The sequence below is a fragment of the Haliaeetus albicilla genome, chromosome 18, assembly GCF_947461875.1.
Source record: "Haliaeetus albicilla chromosome 18, bHalAlb1.1, whole genome shotgun sequence".
NCBI classification, from domain to species: domain Eukaryota; kingdom Metazoa; phylum Chordata; class Aves; order Accipitriformes; family Accipitridae; genus Haliaeetus; species Haliaeetus albicilla.
The window spans coordinates 26,838,546-26,860,804 of NC_091500.1; positions in this window are offsets into that span (position 1 = coordinate 26,838,546).

Below are 22,259 nucleotides of genomic sequence, written 5' to 3' on the forward strand. Positions count from 1 at the left end.
TATAGCCAAATGAGGACAGACTGATGACTGTATGAGTTGGGGATTTCTGAAGGGAAAATACTTGTGTGGCATTCATTACTGAAAATTAAAATGTGCCAGTCTTTGCAAAGCCATTGTTGAAAACTAGAATAATTAGAGTGAGTTACGGCAGAATTGCTTGAATCTCAAAGAATTCCTTGTAGCTGAGTTAGAGCTGTCATCCTCTTTCGGCAGATGGGAAGCCCGAGGCTGCACTGCTCTCGTTCGCCGGAGCAGCTCCGGGTGCAGACACGGGTGTTTCCTCTTTTTACCTCCATCCAGTACCACTGCCTTGAATTTACCAATAATATGAGGGACTTGGAGAGTCCATTTCCAGGTGTGTAAACTGGGTCTTGTTTAGTACAAGCACATACTGACCGAAAATCTTGTTTCTATTAAATGCCTGTAAAATTGTCACTTGATGTTGCAGATCTTTGTATATAATAAACAGCTTTTCCCTATGTATCAGAAATTACCAACTTTCACCCTGTATTTGAGACACCCAGCTATTTTTTATCTTGAAGTCGTGGTACTTGGGGCACCACACTGTGATAAATGTCAGTACGTAATCAACGAATAACAAAAAAGATTAACCATTACTCTTCATGTGCAAAGGCCAGTTTCAAACCCATCAGCCATGGTCTTCTCAACTGTTCTGTTTGACTTGCTCTTCAAAGTGAAAATATCTCAGTGCTTTCCAAGGTGGAACAGAAAGTCAACTCTTACAGTTTGGTAACAGCTTTGTTGAAGTCCCTGGACGCTTGCTTCCAGGAGAAGCTGAGGACTCGGTCTTTAAGTGGACAAGTCAATAAGACAGCCAGGGCTAGGGGTCACGGTGCGCTCAGAAACTCCTCGTGATGTTTTCTCTAATTAAAAGCATTACAAAGATCAATATAAGCCATAGGGAAGCAGGTGGTTGCTTCCCTATACTTATTCTCATGCTGATAACCCTGTCAGCCAGAGAAGTGCTGTAAAGGTGTTCTGGACACCTCAAGATTCATATCCTCTGTTCCTCCTCTTCTGAGCAGGGCAAGGGCTTTGGGAAAAAAACAAGGAGCTAGAGGAAAAAAAACTGGGAAGATCAGAAACCTGTTTGTCAGCAGATTTTGCTCTCACATCCTACATAAAAAGCCTTTAGGAGGACAGCATCTGTCACTGGGTATTTGACACTTAAATAAGTATACTGCTGGGTTTCAGTTATTTCACTGACACCCACCTTTGGCTCAGATGGTCCCTGCATTGCAAAGTCTTAGTGGTGGTGGGAATATTCTGGAGAAATGTCACTGCACACAATCTCTTTTCAGCCAAGTAACTCACAGCAGAGCCTCTCTGCCATTGTCCAAGGGACCACGCCATCATCCTTTGATGCTTCAAATGATTGGGCAGAGACAGGACCACAAATCATAGATCTAAAAGTGTGTCCTTTCCACTTGCTGGGAAGACATGAGCTGCAAGAGAGAACCGTGCCTCCCTCTGCAGATTTCAAGAACGGATGTTCCACAAACTAGGTTTTTTTTAAACTTAATTTCCTTATGGTTTCATTGTACACAGTGTGCAGACTTAGAGCAATAAAACTGCCCAAACAATAAAGTATTGAACCTTTAGGAGATTATAAACAAAATGAAAGTTTTGCCTGAAGCATTTTTGTCCTTTTTTTTTCCCCCACCTACCCCACAGATGTGGCCAGAGAGCAAAAAGCAATGAAAATGAGAGTAAGCCAGAGGACACCTTTGTGTTTCATACATGTTCATACTTTTTCTACTAGCAGGGCTTCTACACTATATATTGGTTTTAGCTCTCTGCTGAAAACCCATGGGCACAAGTTGTACCTCTTACACTGGTCTTCAAACCTACTTTTCACAGACTTGTGTTTAACCCCCCATTTATTGCATTGTTTCATTCACCCCTCTGTGGGATTTTTAAAACAAAATCTGTACTGAAATATATTTTTCCTGAGGAGTATCCCTTGTTATAGAGCTAATATTTTGAAGGTTATATATGTGTATATATACGTATGTACATACAAACACACGCTTATTTTCCAGCTTGACCAGCTCTAGAGACATCAGGTATATTCAACAATGATCTACAATTCAGAAGAGTTTACTTTCTCAGTAGATGAACATTTACAGTCTATAATCTTTAGATTAACAGGCAATATCTTATTCAGTTCACAAGCCAATAATTTGTTTGTATTATTTTCAGATCAATTATTTATAACAAAGTTAATCTCATGACCTTGAGACATTAATAGTAAATGAAGTTGATAGGTGACAGTCTGAATTCAATCAACATTTACTTAATTTGCATTTCCTTGAGCAAGCACTATTAAACCTCATGAAAAAGAGTGAGCATTACACTTGGATATACACTCGATATACACTCGCATAAGGTCTGACGCACACCTGCTTTTACTGACCTAGTAGCAACAAAAAGAAATAAACAACAGCAGATGTGATAAATCTCTCGTGTTCAGTTTTGAAGTAAAATGTTAAAAATCATGGCAGGGATTTGGAAATTGAAGATTTACACCTTATATTTTGCAAACAAGCATATCTTGAAAAGACTCATTGTGCTCAACTCTTACTGATTTTTAAGGGAGAGACATAAATACTTTTCAAATCTGTAAAGCCTGAAAATTACTTTTGTAATTTTGGAAAGGATGCTTTCAGTCACGTAATGAGAGTTCCAGGGTTCACACGTGAGTCTGCACTTCAGAAAGGTCATCTTTCTAGGGAATAACATACTGAATTTTGGTCACATGGACAACTTGGAGAGCTTATTTTCAGAAGAACATCAGGAATCTATAGACGTCTTTAGATGGCAAGTCTTAGAAAGTCTGAATAATAAATAAATTAAATAAAAAATAAATTTATATGTTAGAACAGGAATAATGTATTTGTTTCTCTTTTTCGAAATAAATTTTAATTTTTCCTCCCCCAAGATCAAATACCTTTTATTAATTAATAAATTCTCTTCCTTTGAATTGTAAATAACTCCATTACCACGATGCCTTGGGTTCCAGAATTATAGGAAACACAAAAGACATGACCTTGCAAACTTTAGCTACCTCAAGTTTCAGGAAGTATACCATGAAACATGTTTTAGTGTGCTCTTTCACGAGTAATTGAATACTTTTTTCCTCTTACTTGAGAAGCAAGAACCATTATGCCCTTGAACCCTTTAGAAATTGTTTTAATGTGAGAGGAAATGTAGGTCAAAGCATTTATGTCATAATACTTGAATACATGCCTACAAATCTCTTAATTAAACAGGAAGAAGAATCAGAGAAGAGAAGATATTAGTCCCTCCATCTGCCTGAGGCAGCCAAAATGAACATTGGCATATTTTAATTCCCTGCCAGCAGCAAGCCAAATTTGCAGCGCTTTGAAGTGACAAACAAAATAAGGTGACAACTAAAAGCGTTGTAAAGCCCAGGCGAGCATTTCACACAGAGCACCATGTTTACCTGCGTCTTTAGTCTTCGAACGCAAATCTCAGAAAATTACAAAAGCTACAACCCTCTGTTATTTACGTGAGCGAAGAGCTGAGTTTGCCCACGCAGGGCACCGCGGAGGTGAGGCAGAGGCTGTGCCAGCACGGTGCTCAGCGCGCAGTGGAGGGGGAACCTCACCTGGGGTTTTTAGTGCTTCCCAACAACTGGATGAACCCCTGACCAAACACTCTGTAGGTATCCCCTATCCTCCCTGGAATTGTTTCTATTTATTTATTTCAAGAGTGGAGCTCGGATCTAGAGGTAGAAGACCTGCATCCTGTTCTGCACTGTCAGGTTTAATAATTAGAAAATCCAGTCCCAAAATCTTTTCTCTTGATGTTGATGAATGACCACGCCAGGTCTTGGTGAGGTTTCTGTTACTGGCAGGTGAGCAGTTTGCGAAACTGAAACATCTTCGTGAACATCACAGAAAGGGAAAAAGCGAAAAAGTCTCCCCCCACTGATACTTCTGAAGTCCCTTTTCAGGTGGGAGCAGACTGTTGTGGCAGGGAGAAGCACTGAGGAGGCAGGAAAAGGGACCAGTGGTGTGATTTGTCATTTCTCCAGTGGAAAACACAAAATGCCATAGAACCATAAGAAATAGGAATCTGACCTTATCGGTATGGTGAGTTAATAGCTCTACTCCTGTAAGCACTTCTGAGAAGTCTCAAGCAAGTCTGGTCTGCAGTGTTCCTCATCTGATGAAAATTTCATGCACGCAACAATGATAAGAGGCCTGGTCTTCAGTTTTTTTCCTCATTTCCTGAAAGAAATTCCTTTCCTCCCCACACTGCTACCCATGCGTTTATGGGTACAGCATAGCAACAGCATCACTGCATAATGATACTTCAGAGGAATGTTCAAGCAACAGCCAATTTTGCATTTATAATGAGATTGCTAAAGTATCTGAAGTGTCATAGTTCAAAGCCTGCTCAGATATCTCTGTTCTTTTGTGTTGGCAAAAGTATAGACACAACCGTAGAAGAGATGACAAAACTGTCATATAAGCCATTCTTGGTTTCTGAGGTTTGGTACCCATGTATTAGTTTGATACCAGTCTTCATATGATAACTGATTATAGCCCATGGTTTTTGTGTATATATAATATTTATAGAACTAAATTTAAAAAAAAATGTAATATTTATGTGTTTGACCTGACAAGGTACTAAAATGCCTCAGAAAAAAGGTCATATTATAAACAGCTCTGGTCTTGCAGATGGTTCCTCACTGACCTCCAAACTTAAGAACGGAGCATTCTTTGAGGTTTACTTTAGCTACTAATCAATTATATGAAGTGATACTTAGGAAACATATAATTAATTTGCTTTCAGTATGATGATGATGCAGGCATAAAAGGATCATCAGCAGAAGAAAGGGTATAGAAAAGAGCAACCCAATGACAGATTTTTTCAAATATCTTTTTGGTTGGGATTTTTTTCATGTACATGATGCATATTCCCTGTATAGATGAAAAACCAGAGATGAATCATAAAATAAAAGTAGTGTGAATGAATGGGTCTTGCTTGCTGTAAAACACAGTTAATAATGTATTCATTACTTCCAGCTATTACTAGAGCCTGCAGCTGCTACATCTAAATAACACTGAGGCAATTTCCATGCTGATTTACACCCAAGAGAGGGCAGTTCCAAATCCTGATTTTCAGGATGGGCAATATTTTTAAATGAAGGACTGGACTAGCACTTGGGAGATTAAGATTCAGCAGTTCTTCCACAGGTTTCTATGTAGCCAGCTAAGACTTGACTTCTAACCAAGCCATGCAACCACATTTTTATATCGTCTATTTGTCCTCTAAGCTAAAATAAAGAAGCAGAGCTGGATGCAACGACCAAAAGGCAGGATTCCTTCTTCCCCTGAATAAACGCCTCAGTCAACAGGCCCCTCTTTTTTTGTCCTTATCTGTTTTGCTACCTGATGGCTCAGCTCCAACAGTGGTGCTCCTACAGGGGTAGACTTGAGGAGCTACTGGTTTCCCCTCAGCTTTGTGTGAACCTTCTACACCAACCAGGGACACACACAGACCAGGCAGAGATGCACCAGGTAGCTCGAGTGCTATAAATGGAAGACAGCTTAACTCGGAAACTTGAAAGGCATAGATGTGAGAGGGGTGATGATTCTCTCTCTGCCAGCAAGATTCAGGCCCCTTAGGGGTGACTAAAAGCAGAATTTAAGTGATCAGAAGACTGTAATACTGACAGCTGACTGGGCCCCAGTGACTTCCCAGTCAGACAGAAACTAGGCTGGCTTTTGAGGCTTAAAAATTTGGATCAATGTAAAAAAAAAAAAGGGTGTTGTGCAGGTGGTACTCTCGCTGATCTGGTTTCTGGTCCATTTTTGCTCTTCCCAGTACGTAGTAATGCCACTGCAAAAATAAAATTAAAAAAATCTTCCATTTACCTCTCTGCAGCAGCCAGGGACAAGTTGCAATACTTTCCCCGTGCACGTTGTACAGCTGGCTGCTGCCATCTCATTTCCTTTCTGTCTAGCCGGTAAGAGATCCTAAATTGCCCCTTAATGTCTCAATTTTTTAATTTTCTGAGTTATATGCATTATAACCTTCAGGACAGAGTGCTGAATAAGTTTCTCCTGCTTCATTATTTGACTGAAATACTTCTGTAACTTACAACTAGGTTTATTTGAATAGGTTGGGTCTAACTTTATAGCCTTGTAAAAAAGACGGGAACAACTGTGCTGCGTAAATCTCTTTTAACATTAGTCATTGTAATTTACAGCACTTGCAGCTTTGAATAAATATCTTTGGCTTTTTGAAATTTTAACTAAGGAGGTTTCTACGTGACTTGTTCCACAATCATTGTATTAGTTTCAATGGTACTCTTAAATTAGCCTGTTTGATTTTGCATTAAGAAATCTACTGTGGCAATAAAAGGGTAATTCTTTGTTTGTTTCTTTTTTAAGCAATATTGCTTAACATTTGTAGGATGAATTCTACCCAGAAGATATACACACCCTCTGCAGGGTCAGGAAGGGGCTCACTGTCCTCCTTCATCAGCCGCGTGTTCTCTTGCTAGCCACAGATAGAGGCAGATTCCTCTATGGATTAGCTCCCAGGGCGGCCAAATTCAAGGCACCCTTGTTAACAACTGGTGAAGAGACGGAGAGCCGAGCACCTTTATCACCAAGCCTGTGCCAGTATCTCCCCATGTTTTAGGGAGGTGTTTGTTGAGCCGTGCTGAGGGAGCGGCCACACTAATTGAACAAGTAATTGAAATACCTGCTGTAAGCCAGAGGCTAAGCTTGACTACAGAACGATGCTCTACGCTCCCTTACGAACAGCTGGACTAGCACCAATAAACGCAACCATCAGTCTGAAGCTTCTTTCAAAATCAGGCGCTTTGCTTTGGTTTTCCTTCTTTGTAACAGATTTCTTTGGTTGTAGATCTGCATATTGTACCCAGGGTTCACTGAAGCAGCAAAAGTCTGGGAATGCATTTTAAGACAACCAGTAAGAAACCCTTTGAAAGGGACAGATTTTTATAAAGTGCTAAGCACCTCTCTGATTATAACTCTCTTTAAAGCACTTTGAACTGAGTAGCTATATAGGACCAGAAATACTCAAAATCAAACTGGTTTTGGATTTTATTTATCAGTTTTACTATTTGTATGTTTTCATTGTTTATCATGCCATTAAACTACTCCCATGCACCTATACCTTTATCAGTACATCGTTGCATAAGTGAATCTTCTTAAGTTTGCATCTTGGTAATTATAAAAAAAAAATATCTAATCACTCCTTAATGAAAAAAAAAAATATTATAACTAGACTGGATATGAACTGCACAGACTACAGCTAGTCAGGGATTTTTAGCTGAAAATTTTTTGGAAGAAGATACCAATGCCCTGAAATGAAAGCTTTTTCATTTCATTTCTCATTTTTGTTTTGCCCTTCAGGGTGAGCTATTTCTGCGAATTTTTCAACTTGAAAAGATTTAGAAAAAAATTTCTGAAGCAGCTTGACCACTGCGTTCAGTCATTCTGGAAGTGGAAATTCCAGCCCATCCAGTTCAAAATGAACACTGGCTTTCAAATAAGCCTGCACGTACAAAATGACAAACATAAACAACAGCCAAACATGATTGACTGGAATGACTTTGTAAATATCATTTTGAAACTTATTTTACTAGAAAGATTTCATTTTTCATCTGTGGTTTTGAACCAGAATCTACCCTCTAAATCTCAAAAACACAGTCAGAGATGGAAAACATGTTTCGTTCCCAGCTCTGTGGAACAGGTTAAAGACAGAAAGTAGTTATTAACCATGCAGATCAATAAAGGAAGATTTAGCGTGAGTGTTACTATCAAACCTTCCTTGTTTTGCTTTCCAAAGGAGCAGAGTGTTACTGCTGGTTAGTAGACACACAGCAACGTGTGTGAACTAAGGAGGACAAGAGGCAAAGGATGTAAAGTGAAACGAGAGAGGTTCAGCCTAGACATAAGGAGAACCTTTCCACGAGGACAGCCCAGCTCCAGAGCAGGTTGCCCAGATGCCATCTACGTCCTTGGGGCTTTTCAAGACACAACTGGATAAAGCCCTCAGCAACCTGGCCTGACACCACAACTGGTCCTGCTTTGGGCGCGAGGTTGGACTGGGGGCTTCCCGAGGTCCTTTCCAGCCTGAATTATCCTGTGAGCCTAGTTTATCAGGAAGGCTAAAGGAGCTGCCTTTCCACCTGCCTACCAGCACTTAGGCCTGTCTCCTACACTCCCATCTCTCTCCCCTTGTACTGTGATTTTGGGGCACTTTCAAACAGCTGCTGCATGGCCCCTCCAGCATCCTCGTTGCTCTGCTGAAGCTCGAGGAGTCAGACTTTCCTGCAGCAGCCCAGGGTGGTGTGTCCCGTTCCTGCCTGCAACCCCCAGCTTCAGGCACGTCCCTAGCATGTGCCACAGGAGGCAGAAAGGGAAAGAGAGAGAAACCTCAATTCTCCCCTTCCTGCACGAAGCCTGAAGCCGTACCTTCTGCTGCACGTGGAGCTGTTGCTATTCTTCTCATGCAACAATCTTCCTTGAGCGAGTATCCTCAAGGGATGCACGGTGTTTATTTATGGTAACCTTTGGGTTTAACGTGCGAGCTGCACTGCGAATTTTATAACTGTTTTATCTTCTGCAGACTATGTCTATGTAAGCCATCTCTGTGGGTACAAAGTTTGCTCTGGGGTCTTACTTTGACAGATTTAATGTTTCCTGATTTAGTTTCGCATTATTCAGCCTGTGATCTGTGAACTGCTGCTGCTGCACAGAACATTAAAGATGTTCCACAAAATGATTGCAGACACCCCCCCCCCAAAAAAAAAAAAAAAAGCAAACAACCCTCTTATGCAATCAGGCACAAAATGAAGCAAAATGAGGGAAATCAAATGAGTACTTAAATGAGAAGAGTACTTAAAGTTTACACTGTTGTTCTAGGTTGGAAATTAATAGCATTGTGCTAGAACTGCATGAGATAGTCCTTTCTTTTTCTCTCCAAATAGTAGATGGTCCTTTAATTAAATAAGTTAGTTGACACGTCAGTTAAATGAAATTAATTTAGATTTAGTTTTAGATGTTCTGAAAGGTTTTTTGCACCTTATTAATATTCCAGCCGCACCAGAGTACCAATCTGGGCAGTTAAAATGTCTAAGCATTGCTTTTTTCAAATAGTATATGATGCTAATGACAACTATGCTAATAATGAGATTTTTCATGAGCTTGTGAGATAATGGATAAAACCTTCAGAAAATTCCTTTAATTGTATCTCTAATGTTTCTGTAATTGCCAACTGAGATACTGCAGCTGTATTAAACTTTTCTGAAATAGAAGGAAATGATTGCTCGCTTTCCACTCCGCATTAAGAATATTCCGTGGAAAAACTCTTAGAATAAGTTTTCGGGGATATGAAGGATATGTTGTGTACTTATCCCAAAGAATATTTTTGCTCTCAGCTAGAGTTTTATCAATATACCCTCACGGAAAACACACAGTTAGCCCCAGCTGCTGTTCCTGTGGATGAACAGACCTCTCCTAAGCCTGATTTGCTCTGCTACTACTCCTGAGAGCTTCGGGATTCTTCCTTCACCCCGTGGCCTTAGAGCAGGGCAAGTCAGGGGGTGCTGCTCTCACAAGGCGGAGACCATCAGCAGTGAGGAACATTTTTTCTCTGTGAAACGAACCAGCATGTACCGATTTCCCCAAAGCAGTCAATAGTACAGTCCTAGAGGGAGGCTGTTGTATTAGCCCCCAGTGTTGGTTGGAGGCTGGAGCCGCTGGCCAGGCTCCTGTCTGCAACCCCCAGCCCATCCCTCCCTGTGTCCCAGCATCTCCTGTGGCCCAGGGTCAGCCTTTCCCTTCGCTTCCTCTGTCTGTTTTAATCACCTGATCTCTTTGAAGTCACTTCAAAGGTCTGCTGTTAAGAATTCAGATCCAGAAGATGATGCTTCCTGTTTTTTAGGCAGGGAAACTGCCTTGAGTAATGGTCCTGCTCATTTCTCAATGCTTCATTCAACAGCTGGCTACGTTTCCCAGCATGTCCTTGCCTCCTAACTGTAGTTAACCCTTCATAACCTCTCACAAACCACATGCAGGAAAGAAGACAAATAGTGAACACAAAGTATTCTATTATACTTAAATGTGCAGCTATTGTACAAAGTTTGCTAGGCATTAAGTGTTTAGGCGTATTGCATATTAATGATGATCAAAGTATCTGGAGGAAACTGCTTCTTCTTCCACTGGTTTTACATATGAACAGATCCCCTGGCCTTCACGGTGACATTCCTGCATTTCAGTGATATAAGAACACACAGAAGGCTCATGTGTGTTTGTCACCGATTTGCCATACCACTGTGTAAGCCAGGATCATCCGCACTGGAGTCATTACTCACAGCCATAATCCATAAATATTCTTTTATTGCTGTTAATGTTGTAATTTTGTGTGAAGTTGTAATCATTTAATATCCACAGTTAAAATTCTACTCACTATTTTCTAGCTATAGCTGTCAAATGTGTGGTAGTGAGACAGTTTTATAGGACTAAAGCTGAGACGCCTTAGAGCAATCAGCTGGTGACTCTGACCAACAACTCAGAGGACTCGATAGGGCCAAATGGGTAAATTTTAGGCCTTAGACATCTGTTTTGTCCAGGTAATTGGCTACAAATGGTGAAATGAGGAATCCCTCTGTGTACCTTCCACTTGCAGCAGTACCTGCTTCTGTTTCAATTTTATCACCTTCCAGTACAGATGTTTGGGGAGGGAGCAGAGACCAAAGCTCCCCTGATCTAGCTGTTAGTTCACGTGATCCTCTTTGAATTACAGCTAATCTAGTTACCCTCTTGCTTTCTTCTCACTTGTGAATATCTCAGCCCTAGAGAAAATATGACTCATGTGCTGGGAGTCTTCATTTTATCACTTCTGTTTCCGAAATTTTGTGTGCTCTGTAATGGCATCTTCATGTTTCTGAATGCAGGTTCAGTACATGGTGTTAAATTTTCAGCTTTGATCTTTTTATAAAGAAGTGCTGCACTGATTTATATTGAATCACAGTATTCCTCTTAAAAACACCTGGTTCAGGTCTCAACTACAAGTGTCAGTAAAGTCTCATAAATAACTCATCTGCGACATAAACCATTAAGGGAATGCGAACTATATCAAAGTGGAATTGATCAATTCTTCTCTAAAATTTCTTCTCTGAATTTATCCTGAAACGACCAAGGAGATTTCTATATTCATGTCAGAAAGTGCGACCTGGAGCTCTCCTTAGTGTAAAATATTGAGCTCTAAGGAGGGGAAAAAATCAAGAACAAGTCTATATTAATGACAGTGGCACAGTTGCAGTGAAGGTTTGCCTGCAGAACAACAACAATAAAAAACATTAGAAAGGGTTTTCACTAGAATTACATTTTTTATTCATCTCTTCTGAACTTTCTTAGACTGTCCTCAGAGATGGCACACCCCATATGGACTATGAAGTCGTAAGTCAAGGCTTTTGTTTATGGGCATGGCTATCCATTTAAGGATACTGCCTGTTGACTCACCTGAAAGTGCAGCTTACAAAATATCAAGAAAGGCTCATATTCATTGGAGCAATGTGAGCATGCAGAATTTCTCTGGGGTGGTTGTCTTGCATGCTGCACACCTGCCTAATAACAAAGGAGTGGAAGTCATTCAGGGATGAATGCATTCAAAACCTGCATCTCCATGGAAATAGATGTAAGATTAGGGTAGGATGCAGAACAGGCCTTCAATTAAGTCATGAGGTATGAAATCTGACCTAAGTTATCTCTTTGCAGTACTTCTCAGGCATGATGCCATCTCTATGGCAGATGAAGGAAGTATCGTTCCTTGGCATACTTGTACCTCCCCCTACCTGCAGGCCTGCTCTGCTAAAGAAGGGAGTTTATTTTCTGATGTCACAGGAAAACACATATTCCTTCATGAATATTAAAAGTTTCATTCCTACTAAAGGTCTTGGACTTAGCAGACACTGTTTTCTTGAGTGGGTTCATCCTGAGTTCTACCTCAGAAAGGAATGTGTAAATATCATCCTTAATTAGAATTAAATAGTTCCCAAACTGTGTTATTCACACAAGTTGTACTCTAAGTAGTAAATAAAATCTGAGACAGGTTTGCCCTATCATCTGGTATGATAGCTCATTCCAGCTCTGCCAACAGAAAGGAAAGAGAGAGAGCACACAACAGCAAGACTTCTGAAATAACGCAGCGAGACACTGAACAGGTCTTCATTTTTATTTATTGCCATAAGCCCATAAAACTCAAGCCAAGGTGTGTCATGAGGGCAACACAAAGAGAGCCTCCATAACATTTTTTTGTCTTACTGTTAATGGAATCAAGTGTGACTTTAAAAGTAAAATCTCTGAAATGGTGAATACTGTAGGATAATGAAGACTACTTACCATTACACAACTTGTTCACTAAAAGTCATTTGTCAGATAATTTAAACAATGAGCAAGCTAACATGAAAAAGAATCTCAATGTTATTTCCCTGTAAGAAAATTCACTTTGTCCAATTATAGAAGTTGTGGGGGTCACCAAGGGAGGGTTGGGAAGAGATGTGCACTGTGTAATAATAGTCCTGCCACTCATATGTGAGCATGCATTTTCAGCTTCACATATCTTCTCCCTCTTTACCCTTCTTAAGTCTTTGAATGCAAACACTGCCCCTGCTCTTCTTGTGCTAGAGAACCACCTTTATGCCTGTGAAGAGTTGATTTGGAGTAGCTGCTGGCAGAAAAGCTGCTGACCTTGCCTGTGCTTGATCCATGTATTTACAGAGCGGCATATTAGTTACGTGGTGGGGTGCCAAGTGTTCTCAGCTTCTCACTTTCCAGAGACCTCTGGATTTGAGTCAATCTCTGTACCTACGTATGAATTTGTGTGCAAAAAACTGTGGGAGGTCAGGAGATACTAAGTGGAAAATGGTTGAATTCTGGCTTATCTGGGTGTTCAGACATATCCTTTATCTCTGCGTGCCTCTTTATGTCTATGGCGTAACTCTGACTCCCCAGATACTAGCGCAGTTAAAAGAGATAACTGAAAGTCTTTTACAGCAGACTGAAGTCCTAAACCCCTTTACTTGTTTTGTTATACTATACTTGTCTCAGATAAGCTCCTTCTTTGCCCATTCTTGAACACTTCCTTTCTTTCAGAAAGATAGCTACAAGATGAATCAAAATGCCCTTTCAATAAAAAATAGCTAGAGTTTAATTTGATTACCACCTCAAACAAGGTCCTTTCTATAACATAATATGCTAACAGATGCATTCAAATAACATGCCATCAACTTTAGGAAAGTTCTAGGTAAAAGCAAGAGATGCTTTTAATAGCTGTTTTTATTAGATATTGTTCAGATTTTTGTAGATAGAATAAAGGAGTTGCTGGTTCTAGGAGGCATACTTTGAGACAGAAGCTAATTCTCAGCTTAGGGTACTTAATGAAGAATGAGTGCACCTTTTGCATAGTATATCATAAGCAAAATGGCAAACTGCAAAGACTACTGTGAAAAAGGATGTCTTTCTCATCCTAAAATACAACAGTTGAAGGAACTGAGTGCAAATTCAAGCTTAACATGGACTCAGAGGCCAAGGTAAATCTGGGAAATGAACTCCGCAGCACTGGAAAGATCTTTTCTCAAAAATCATTGATTCATAGAACTATAGAATGGTTTGGGTTGGAAGGGACCTTCTAAAGATCATCTAGTTCAATCTCCTTGCCACAGGCAGGGACATCCTTCACTAAATCAGGTTGCTCAAAGCCCTGAGCAGGTAACACGTATCAAACACTTGCCTTTATCTGGACTTCTGTCCTTCAGTACCCTTAAGCCCACATCTTTGCAGAAGCAGTACTTTCAGACACATCAGAAATAGTTCCCTCTTCCTCATCCTGAAGAACATTTTAGGAAAAATAAAAAAGTACAACTTAACAAGCATCTAGAGATTGTAGCATTTGTACTTACAGTAAAGTTGATAATCCTGGATCTCAAGTCAGTGTTTAGAGTCACAGATCAATATCCTCAGGAGCCAAATCTTTGCTCATAGCAACAGCTTTAACAGTTCCTAAACTATTATTCTCTTATTCTAAAAACAGTCATTAAAAGTCACAATTAATCATGCAGAAAAGGAGAGAAAAATATCAATTAAAAGTTTTCAGATATGAAGTACTAATGACTTAATTTTAATTATTTCCATTTGACTGTTGCCATAATTTTCCTAAGGAAAAGCTCCTGCCATATGATGATTTTAGACAGTGTTGTAGATTATAATATATGGCTTTTTCCGGTACATGAAAATAAATTAATTGAGGTGCCCTGTAGGTTGTTTTATTGTGAGCCTCTGTTTTCCAAAGTTAAAGCAAATGTATATGCATATATATATATATATATATATATGTGCTAGTATATGTGTAGAGTGGGCAGAAAGAAAGGAAACACTGATTCTTAACAGAAACTTAAGAAAAAAAGTAGAAGATGCATTAAAAGAACAAGTGCTCTTTTTACTCTAGTCTAGAGATCAGTTTTCAGTACAAGAACAATGCAGAAGTATCTAACAATCACCTGATGAGTTTGAAGGACATTTCATGCCTTCCTTACACCAGCTTCATTGCCACAAAAGAAAAGTTCTTCAAACTAGTAATTTGGATTCATGTGCCAGTTTCCACAAAGACTGAAGAGTCTGAAGATCTGCATTTTGCAAAGTCAGATGCTCACTGATGCAGAAAAGACACATGTACCAATGTGGTGAGTGGCTCTTACTTAAATTACTTACTTATTTTCTCTCACTGTGAATGCAGTAATGAGAAAGGCCCTGTAGGTCAATACACATCAGTGAAATTCATCAAAAATTACTTTAATTCCTCTGCTATACCAGAGGAAAATTGTAGGACAGAATAAAAAATAGTGTCTCTTTAAAAGTATCAAGGTGTTCAATCCATCTAGCATGTGACGACTTCTTGTTATCTGTCTTGTGGTATCTTACTTGACAATCAGCGTTTGGTTACAACATAAGTCGTTTGGGTCTGTTGTTGGAATGTGCATACAGTGTACTACTTCTATGGTGTAACACTGCCCTGTCCTACAAATTGCCTAGCAATGAAGGGCTTTGGATGTTGTTGTTGACCTCCAAAGGTTTTGCTCAATTAGTCTCATGTTAGGTTGGCTGTTTGTGGCGGAGAGATTGGAGATAGCTTGTAAATCCTTTTCTAAGATCGTAATCATTGTGATCACTGTAGTCTACTATTATATTTTCCATTAAATATGTTCCAAAATCTAATGGCTACATTGCACAATACGTAGGAATAAGATTCTTTCTCAATAGTGGATCAACATGGGAGAATGATGTATCATCTTTCATGATAACAGAATACAATTTTCTTGTGAAAAAAATAGATGCATTTACTAGTTCACTCAAATACAATTTTTTTGCAGTTTCCTATGTGACATAGGTATGAGAAAGTCTGTCCCAGTAATTCCTAGAGGAAAAAATACAACCATTTTGAAAATGCAAATTTTGTCCTGAAAGCGAGTTAGGTGCTTGCTTGTGCAGCACATTGGAGTGTCCAAGCTAGCAATGACTGAGCCAGATCCAGGACTGGAAGAATGACAGATGCACGAAAGCAATATGCACCAGCCTTGCTGAAACATATTTACCAGCTGTGGTGCAATGTAGAGCAAATGCAGCTATAGTAGTTTTTGAGACATAATTGGTACATCCCTGCTGCCTACATGCATACTATTGATATAGAAAACAGATAGAGCTAATCTGGGATTTTTTTATATATTATATTCACCTAGGCACTTATGAAACTGTTACCATTTGAGCTGGACCCCCACTGTATTTATTGTTTAGCCATTGGTTTATCCCATATTTGTGCCTCTGAAGCTGTTGTCTTCCATCACAATGAAGAAGATGAGCTTTTGTCCACATGCAGTTCTTTTCACCTGTCGGGGTCAGGTCTCAGATCTTTGTACCCTATTTGGACTTCCTTGTGGTTTTTCTCTGTCTGTATGTGGGCAGCATGGTTCCTGCTTTGTGTGCTGCATAGGGAATAATAACACCAGAGAAGTCAGGGCTTATAAAACTAAATTAAGGTGGCGTGGCTGCAGGTAGGTTCCCATCAGCCCTGTGCACACAAATTGGTGTCACAGTGGCACTTCCAGCCTCTTCCTTCCTGCAACCTGTGTACCTCCCTCCAGGATCCAGTCTTTCTACATCTTTCCCAGCCTTTATTTGATTGCAGTCTTCATCGTTTTCTTACTTCCTGGGGACAAACCTAACTAGAATTAGTCACACCGTGGGAACCTGAAAGAAGCTGTTAAGCTTCATATACCTTGTATATGAATGTATATGTATATGTACACTGATCTACAGCATGACTTGGACTACTGATGCTGCTAGAGAGCCTAGGGGGGTCATAAGTTGTTTTGTGATTACTATTTGGTACTAAATCCATTCGAATATGCTGGCATGTACTGTGACCCATTAGTTCATATGCTAAACTTCAGCATGCTACACCTTGTAAAACCTGCTGTTAATACCTTATCACAATTCTTGCTGGCGTGATTTAGCTCTTAGAGGCTGGTAATTGTGACCATGTAGTTCCTGACCTTAAAACTGCAGAGGTCTGTCACAACCTTTTCCAAAAAAAGGAATTTTCAAGTCTGAAATGTTTCCTGCTATGGGTGACCAAAGTATTGTTCACAGACTTTGCATTTTTCTCTGTATGATCATGACAAAATACAAGATGGTTGTCTGTTTCCTTCCAGTCCTAATGTTGTCTATGCATCCATTAAATTTTGTCACCTCTTAAATCTGCTAGTATTACTGTCTGGATCCTCTTAAAGATGCACTCGTCCATCCACAGTGTACCACTTTGCTTGTAAAAGAAAGTAACATCAGGTGATACTTATAACTTAGGTTCCAGCCCACCTTAGAGTTTGAACTATTTTACTATTTGTAGTACCCCATCTTTGTTGGGTTGCCTGGAACTGCTCGTCAGAGATGGAAATATAATGCAGTGTATTAATTAATGTCTTTCACAGTGTCTTATAATGTATTGAAATAGGCCTCATATTCACTTCCTTGTATTCAGCAAATGTTATTTAAGATTTCTCCTTTTCTCCTTTAGTAGTTTGTGATGAAGTTGTCTGTCTTCCTTGTGAACTGGTGGAACTGTCCTATTCCAAAAAGCATAGTCATAAGCACTTCTTCTGTCAGAGCATAACTCCACTCTGTGCCTGTCACAGCTAGAAAATCCCTCTTTAATTAAAAAAAAAAAAAAAAAAAAAATTAGAGGGGCCAAAAAAATTAAAAAAAATATTTTCAGGTTGACCTAAAACATTTATTATTTTTTTCATTGGATACGATATAGTTTTGTTGTCTCCTAGTCCTGGATTTTTTTTCACTTTTGACCTTATGATTTTTTTCTGCATTTTATCAACATCATAGTTTTGACCATGGTTTTGAGCTTTCCCTACTAATTCTATTTAACATTTGGAAGCAAAACTCACTTTCTCTCAACAGACTCTCCTAGAAACTGAACTAATGTACCTCACAAAATAACCAAGCCTCTTATTATCAAGTTTTTAATCCTTGATTTTTAATATGGATACCAGATTGCCCAAATCCGCAGCATATCTACTGTCTTCCCTGATTCTTGGTTTTAGTTTTAAAAGATAAGTCAAAACATCCACACAATTATCTCTCCACAGTCTCTCACCAAACATTTTTAGCACTGTTATAGCGTTCTGAGCATCATCTTAAGACTGTAAAGCTATTATTGACTTTTTCATAACTTAGTTTTCTGATCTCTCTGTCCATGGGCATATCTGTGTTCCAAAGTGATTTCTAGCTTGTAAAATTGTGCAGCATTTTAATCTGCAAAACCAGCATTCCCAGTGGTCTCAGTCCCGGCATGCTGTCTATTTGCTCTGCTTCTCATACCTGGATCACACTTTCTTTCTTTCTTTTTTCCTTCTTTGCAGGTCTTGCTATACTGACTGGTGCCTAGCAGCTGGTTGATAGCACAGGAGGAGTCCCTTTTCCTATGAAAATAGGTGTTTTATTTAAGTGTCAATTTGCTACAGCTTCAGTTCAAGTAATGGTCACGAAGAAAAGCCTCTGAACACCTTCTTACTTTTCCCTCCCTTGGATTTGCTGCAGCATTCCAGTTCATAGAGGCTGCAGTTATTCCAAAGCCGGTCAGCTCTGTATCCACAGGCCATTACGGCCGGATAATCCAATGATCCCAGACATCAGTTCTGTGTTTGTTCCCTTCTATCATCAATTGGCATGCAAATCGTGTCATAAAGTAATTGCAGTTTAATTAACATTCATGTTCAGCTGTGCTCAGCTATAGGTTAGACTCTGGGCTTGGTTTCTTCGCTAAACCTTCAGCCTGCCTTGACGCTCCCTCTTCGGAGCGCAACCTGGTCCATGGCTGCTCTGTCAAAAAGCAGGGACAAATTCTCTCTTTATGTAAAGTGTTTGAACTCCAGTAAATGCAATGCACTAATGCAATTCTAATCCTTTGCGCACATGTTTTTCTGAAAACATACTTAAATTACATTTAAATTAAAGTAACAGAGAAAACATCTGGGCATGCATACGCACGGATCTTTTGAAGGACAACAGATGTAAACATTAGGGTACAGCTTACAAGAGGTTTTCTCAGCTGTGTCACCAGGTCTACAAGATGGTATGAACTGCATTTGCTGTGTTTGAGAAACTGGCCAAGACTTTCATAGTGATTTTGCCAGAGGAGGATGACAAGATATGGCCTCCATAGATATTCTTTAAAGGCTTATGTAGTGCTTCTTATTTTAGTCTGCTTTATACTGTGTCCCATGCCAAAACATAGATGACACAGTTACAAAACACTAACATGTTTTACAGGGCGTGGGATATTTCCAACTTTGATGAGTAATTTTTCAGAGGACTCCACAGTGTATAAACTAGAGAGTTGTTATGGAATTTGGCTGTTAAGCAGGATTGTGTATTTGCAATATTTAGGCATGCCTGGAGGAGGAAATAAATTGAAATAGTGAGAGGGAGCCTGAATTTCACATCATCCTGTTTTGTGGCGTAATACCACTCAACTAGGAGGTCTGGAGTTGAGGTATGACTCTTACAGGGAAATTCTATGTTTTGTGGCCTCAGGTCCCAGATACCGACCTCATCTGGATTAAAAAAATTAGCTTATGAAGCATACTGTGTAGAGTACATTACTCCAAACAAGCAGGGTCAAGGCATGTATGCCTATAAACCAAGCTGTAACACATCAAAACAAAGCATCACACGGTCACTCCAACTTCACACGAGGAAATTCAAGGAGGGATTATGCCCTGAGCTAAAAATCTTATTTAATTCCTATATGAAGGTATGGACCAGATTCTAATGATAGTCAGGGCTCAAAAAACATTAAAATAACCTATTTTTCATTGGTTTCCAGATTCAGAGTATGATACAGAATAAAAATACATGGCAGTCCAAAATTTTAGAATTTCAAACCTGTTCAAAAGATTTTGTCTTGTGAGAACTTGGTATAAGCCTGTAAGTAGTAAAAACGTGACCACATATGTCCATATTTAAAGATGGAGCTTGATTTCCAGATACTTCCGTTTCCATAGCATATGATTAGCATCACAACATAAATACCTGATTTTCAATATCAAGTAGTAATTTAAAAGTTTTCATTTCTCTAAGACACATGGACTCTGTTAGAGATAAGAGGAAAAAACCCTGGGGGGAAGAAGGATGGGGTAAATAAAGACCTTTGGCTTTAAAGATAATAAAAAAAAAAGATTGTTTTTGCAGTCCTACAAGGAGGTAGAATGGCTGGCTACACAGATTTGTCTACATATTCATTTATAGATGACTTGTCCAACATGGTCTACTCATTACCAAGTGAATATACTACATTTGCCTACTCGCATTAATAAATTTCCACTCTGTTCTGCTGCATTAAACTGATCTCTGTATATTAGTTCAAGTATATTGCAGGTTATTCCTATGAGAGAGTTAAAAAACCCTATAGACTCGAATGAAAATATATTTCAGTGCGTAGTTTTTACAGATAATTATTGCTTAATTCAAAGAAATGAGGCAAGTCCACACCATATGCACAGACCTTTTATGCAGTTCCACAGTGGAAAACAGGCACACCAATAAGGAAGTCATTGTAGGATCAGTGTCATAGATTATTGTATGCAGCAACATAAGGGAACAAACATGAATTAAATAATTAAAAACCATCTCAAGCAGCAAATTAAATCATTAAAAACCATCGTAACATATTGCAATAAATTAACGCCATTAAAATCACAAGCAATGCAGACAGGCCAGATGCCAGCCGCAAGGATCCAGCAGCACCTGTTTGGCTGCACTTCAGATCTGTTTGTTTCAGGAGTCCAAAAGCACAGACAGAAGGCCAGTAACCCAGAGGAAAGGATCTGACCTTCTCTTCTGCAGTGACTCTACTTTGCTGACTTGCTACAGCAGCGTCACTTACTACTTCATCTTCCAGATCGCCAGCATCTTTTGCCCAGATGCTGGTTGACACTGACCTGCAGCTGGTGCACTGGCCACCAGCCACCTCTTTATCCTCTTTCTCTTCTTAAACTGTGACAAATTCTCCTTTAGGTATGGTGTTATTATTTTTTTTTTTAATGTTCGTAGACTCTGGTCACATCTGGTTTAAGTCTTTTGTCTTTCTGTACAATGTGAAGAGCTTTTGGCTCTTTCCTTTCCACCTTGACCCTGTGGTTGTTTGGATAGGCTTCCTCCATTCCTTCATTTGGTCTATTCATCCCAAACTGTGGGCATGCAGAGTGCGCTGAATACTGATGTTCACCACCAATGAGGTTGTGAAAATTAAATGAATTAGTATACTGATTGGTACTGAACTGCATAAAAAGATCCAGACTTATGTATGTGCTTATGACTTAATTGAAGTTTCATCAGAGCTCTGAAAGAGGAATATCCTTCTCCTAATATTGTACCACCTTCCCAGAAAGAGAATATTTATATATGTGAATGGCACTGCTGTATTTGTTCTTGCAGGTTTTCTGCTAGGTTTTGTTAGATTGCATTTGTCCGCAAGTAAATAAAGCTGCAAGGTTTGCTTTGCTTTTTGTCTACACTCAGCTCATGATAGTCTCTTGTTTTGTAGGTTTCGTTTTCAAATTCCTTGCTTTCAACATCGCGGCATCTCTTCCTCTACAAACACTGACGAGGTCTCATCTAGACTATATGTTCAGTCTCTACCCTGGGGCCAGAAGTCCTTTAGCTATCCTTTATGAGGACTAGGGGGAAGAAAACGGAATTAATCTTCCAGGCAGCTGAACTGGATACCTGGCAGTGCTTGCTGAAGCTTCTATCTCCTGAGCAGCACTGCCTGGCTGCAGAGAGGTAAAAAAAGGCTCTGTAAATTGTAGACTGATTTACACTCAGAAAAGATTGTCCTTGCAGAATGGAGACCAACCTTTCTTCATTATTATTCTGTAAAATGTGTTCTTAAGAATAGATAAAATTGCAGGTAATACTAATCATGAAATGCAAGAGAAGGCAATGTTGTTTGCCACGTTACTTGCTTTCCCCCAACCCACAAGCCAAGATAGAGCAGACAAGTGCTTTAGCTCCATCTAGGAGGCAAAAAGACTATTACTGCATCTACCTAAACCCAGATTCCACCGTTTTTTCTTGTTTATAACCTGCATTTTAAAGGCTCCAATGAATTAGTCTTGCTGTATCTGCCTGAGTCACACTGCCATTTCTACCCTCATTTTTGTGCATGAAATTCTGCAGTGCAAAGAGCCTGATTTTGCCCAGCATAGCAGCAGCTAACTTTACACTGTAAATAGCTCGGTTAAGATGAATGGAGCTAATAGAAAATGAAACATTATTCAGACCAAATGGATTCATCCCTGAAAAGGGGGAAATTAATTCTAATTACATTATTGGAAGGGGAAAGAGCCATTTAATGGAAACTGTGAGTAAAGCATAAGAAGTAAATGTGGCCCTGAATGGCTCATTCAAGGTCACACAGAAAGTCAGCTATAGAGATGGAGTCAGCCCCTAAAACACCTTCTCCCACTTTACCCAGCAGGCAATCCACTCCTTCCCAGTTAATAGGAATCTGTCACGCCAAAGGCTGGGGTGAAGAGAAACCTAGAGCAGATTCTATCCTACAAAGAGATTATATTTTCCATTTTTATTAAGTTTATT